The sequence below is a fragment of the Tiliqua scincoides genome, chromosome 2 (genome assembly GCF_035046505.1).
Source record: "Tiliqua scincoides isolate rTilSci1 chromosome 2, rTilSci1.hap2, whole genome shotgun sequence".
In the NCBI taxonomy this organism is placed as follows: domain Eukaryota; kingdom Metazoa; phylum Chordata; class Lepidosauria; order Squamata; family Scincidae; genus Tiliqua; species Tiliqua scincoides.
Genome location: NC_089822.1, coordinates 45,429,672 through 45,434,315, shown reverse-complemented (window position 1 = coordinate 45,434,315; position 4,644 = coordinate 45,429,672). Strand labels below are relative to the sequence as shown.

General features: G+C 45.2%; 1 pseudogene; it reads left to right on the top strand.

The window, feature by feature from the left end:
* Positions 1 to 624: 624 nt before the first annotated feature.
* LOC136643077 (5S ribosomal RNA) lies at positions 625 to 744 on the top strand (annotated as a pseudogene).
* The last annotated feature ends 3,900 nt before the right edge of the window (positions 745 to 4,644 follow it).

Sequence of the window (4,644 nt, the reverse complement as noted above, 5' to 3'; positions counted from 1 at the left end):
CAGGGGAATACAGGTGAGAGTCTCCAGTACTTTAAACAAGGCAGCTGACACTGATGTGTACTCTATCTGCTGGCACTTGTCACTTGTATTAAGTTCAAGGCAAAATAATTGTGTGCCGTTCAACCTCTATGTTTGAAGAAAGGCAGGGGAAATCACAAAGGTATATAGAGCAAGTATGAGGTGTTTCTAGTGAGATTACTTGTCTAATCAGCTTAAAATGACACCAGGCTGGTATTATTCTACAGCTGTGGGGACAGTAGATACACTACCCAGTGGCTTAAGTGATTGTCTCTCTCCTTTACCTGACAGGGTTTATTTTCTTGTTAATCCAACCGAATTTAATTTGTGGTTTATTTTTAGGTGAGCAGCCAGTTCTTAATCCTTGGACTTTTCGTAATGAAACATACTCTTTTCATTAGTGGCACTGTGACGGAATGAGACTTTAATTGTCCAAGTGGCCCCATGCAGTTAAGGCAGCGGTATTCAAACTTTTCCGGCCAGTGGCTCCCTTGACCCCCGTGGCTGTTGGCTATGACTCCCCATCATGTTCCTGAGGGCTGGAAGTGACATCATTAAACAGGAAGTGGCCAGAAATATTAACTATATTAATATTAATTTCATTAATCATATATCATTAATTACCCTGCACATGCCTGATCTCGTCTGATCTCAGAAGCTAAGCAGGGTCAGGCCTGGTTAGTACTTGGATGGGAGACCACTTGGGAATACCGGGTGCTGTAGGCTTATACCATAGTCTTTTGAGACTGAAGGTTGCTAACCAACCATCATTCATTAAATGCAGATCTTAAAAATATACTATTAATACACAGCAATATACATGCTTTATAAATGATCAACTGATGATCACTGTTGGAGACAGGATACTGGAGTAGGTAGATTTAGTCCAGGAAGACTCATTTTTTTTTTTTTTTAACTTTGTAAGCATACCAATAGAATTGTTTTATCAAATGAACTTTGTGAACAACCAGTCTGACCAACTTACACACACACACCCCTGTGGACCCCAATCCAACTAGTCATTTCTCCCATTCTCCTTGGATAGGATTGAACCCTTTATTAATTTAATGAAATTAAATTTTTCCAGCAGCTGGTGGAGAAAACAAAAATAGACCATGAAAATATATCAAAGCTGATAAGGGTTTGGTTAGGAAGCTGATTTGTCTCCTATACTAGGAGATGCACAGCTCAAGCCTATGCATGTCTACTCAGAAGTAAGTTCCATTAGAGTCAATGGGGCTTACTCCCAGGAAAGTGTGGACAGGATTGGGCTGGCAATCACTTCATCAATGGCTGATAAGTATGCCCTTCAAATAGCAAGATTCATCACTTTAAAAATACAGCCTTTGCTCTTCAGTCAAACAACAAGATTAATAAATCACTTTAAAAACAGTACCCTTTTTCTGCTCCTGGCCAAGTAAAGTGTGTGCTTGTCTCTCCCCTCCCCCTTTGCCAACTGCATGGAAGCAACTTTAAGAGTCCTGATGACTGGTAAAATGGGAACCGTTTTATTTGGGGAGGGGGAGGAAAGTGGGAAGGTTTGGAGATCGAGAGGGAGGAGTGGAAGAGGGAGGGGGCTGAAAAGAGAGATTTCACTTTGATGAGAAGCCATCCCAGGCTGGGAACTAGGAACCAACCAGACAAGGATCAGCCAGGGTTAAGGACTGCAAGCCGAGCATACTCGGAAGAGGGCGGGGCAGGGGCAGCCACTCTCACAGCTGAGCAACTCCTGTTTCTTCTGCTTTAAAAAAACGTGCAGACAACGGGCAGAAGACGGGCTCCTATTCTGCCCAGGGGTGTGACTGTATCGCTGCGAGAGGACATCCCGTGCCTCCCCTTTGAGTTCCTGGCACCTCCCTAAAGAGCCATGCCGCACAGTTTGAATAACACTGAGTTAAGGACTTTTTTTAATAGTGCATACATAACCTGGCCTGCCCCCTTGCACCCAGGCCAGTGTTCTCAACTTCTTTAAAAACCGGTTTAGCCATGCTTGTAGAACAATGGTCTGGATGCAGTGCCCTAAACTACGAAGGAAATTCAGCCAGACATGAAGGAAGGAGGCAGGACATGAGTGCACAATGAGGGTGAACATCACTAATCCCACACAGCTGGTTGGATGATTAAAGTAGCACCTGAAAAAGCCCCATGATATGATAGTTGGGAGAAACTCACCAAGCCAGCATTGGTGGTAGCCCAGCGCTGGCCAGTGCTGGGCTACCACCGGGCAAGTGCCCGACCTCCACTGCTTGACCTCTGCACAGACCGCTGAGCAGCAGAAAGTAAAGTGGGGGCATGGGGGGAGGTGGGGGGGAGGTGTTCGGGGAAGGAGGGAGGCGGGTGGAGGGCGGTGAAAGGGTGGGGAGGAGGCATTACGAGGAGGTGGGAGGCAGGGAGAGGGTGGGGGAGGCATGCTGGGGGGGAGGGAGTAGGGAGGAAGGGAAGCAGGACCAGTGAAGCTATGCTCCACTGGATTCAAAGCCTCCGTGTTGGGCTCACCGCCTGACAAGGAGGCTTTTGTTCACCACAGAACTTTTCATTGGGGGTGAATTGAGTAACCCCATTGCAGGGCTACTCTCTTTACCTGGGGGAAGGGGGTGAAAGTCTCCTTCTCCCGAGGAGCCACCGGTTACTGCCCAAAGTGTACAGGATGTGGCAGCAGCCATTTTCGGCACCGCCGCAGCCCTGCGCCCTGGGCAGCTCAGGACTGGGTTGTAAGTAAATTTGATTTCCACAGCACAAAGTAAGTGGAAATAGTCATGGATTCTTTTTCTTCGGGGGTTGCTGTTGAAAAGGAATTGACCCTGCGACACTCAACCACACATACACAAAACTAGCATGGCAGAGAAAAGGCGAATTTGGGAACTTTCCCTGACATGCTTGTTCAAGTGTGTGAGGAGTATATTATGCCAAAGAGGATTCAAGCATGTGATACCCATCTTCCTGTAGGAAATGAAAATAAATTCTATTGAAATCAATAAGCTTTTTTTTCTAATTGATTTGCAAACTTTAGCATCTATGTGGAATTTCTAAAGGTTGCAAATGGTGAGAGCAGTCTGGAATGGAACCCACCAATGGGCACACCTTCAAGCTCATTAACCACTTTGGTTTTGAAAGTGGGCTGCTGCTTTGTCGATGCGATAAGGCAGGGGTATCCAAGGTTTTTGGCAGGAGGGCCACTTCGTCTCTCTGACACTGTGTCAGGGCCGGGTGAAAAAAGAATTTATTTACATTTAAAATTTGGATAAATTTACATAAGTTTACATAAATGACTATATTAAAGATGAATTTATATGAATGAATGAAGGTCTTGCAATAACTCAAGGCCTATAAAAGGCCTTGCACAAAGCATGGTTGGCCTTTCCTTTGCTGCCACTACTGCATCACAGATGTGAAACAGCAAGCAGTGGAGGTAGCCCTTATTCCACAGCTCACGCGAGAGGTCAAACAGTCGCCCTCACGCTGAGAGCAGTTGCGTCGGGCCAGTGTGGGCTCCAACAAATCTCTGGAGGGCCAGAGGCTCATTGGAGACTGGGGGCTCCCTGAGGGCCGCACTGAGAGGCCTCGAGGGCCACAAGTGGCCCCAGGGCCGAGGTTTGGGCACCCCTGAGATAAGGTAAGGTCAGCCCAGGGGAAATCACTGGTGCCTTCTCGAACACACCTCTTCTCTAACATGCCTCCCCGCCTCTCACAATATGTTTGGCAGCAACCATAGGACTTGCTTTTATTCCCAAAATATTGCAAGGAAAGGGATCCTGTTCTCCATAAATTTTCATGAGCCCTCCATCTGTTGAAAATATTTAGGAATGGAGTTGCTAATTCTGCAAAAAATGGAACCAAAATATCTCAAATTCAATTTATCATGCGACTGGATTGTGAACTGGGCTGTCAATCTACTGATCTGTCAGTGCGAGCTGTCAGTGGTTTGAGATTGACTCAAGTGCTGCATACTGAACATGAAGTATCCTGCTTCAGCTTCCCCATTTGGCTACACTTGCTGGCCGTGAATACATCATTATCTGTCAGCCAGTGCCCAGCCACTGCACCATGAATTTCACATATACTTTACAAGAATGAAAGAAACATGAACATCAAAGTAATAACATATTTTTAATCATTCTTTATGGGGCTGTGATATTGAAAACCTGAGCAGTGAAGTGGCTCACAGCCTGGCAAACAGTTATCATACCAAAATTTCTTGTGAGTGACATTCAAAAGTGTGCCCCAATGAATAGTCAATAACCTACTTATTCGCATTTGAAAACGGGCAATTAAAATGAACATGTTTATTCACATCACATTTTTTTTTTTACCTGAACCATAATTAAGTGCAAGGACAATATTACCAAAACCACACTCGCTCTTTCTCTTTCTTTTCTTCAACCTATAATTTCTAGTGGGCTTTAATCATAAACAGCAGTTGCAAGCATCCCATTACATCGCTGCTACAGAGCACTGATCCCAATTAATTTAAATGAAATCAAGCGTACAACAGAATAAGAGCATCATGCATAGGATAGCTAAGCAACTGAGCTCTGAATCAGAACTTCCCTAGTTTGAGTTTTGCCTCTGTCATGGATCCATGAAGTGGCCTTAAGCAAACCACACTTCCTCAGTCTCCCAGCTACG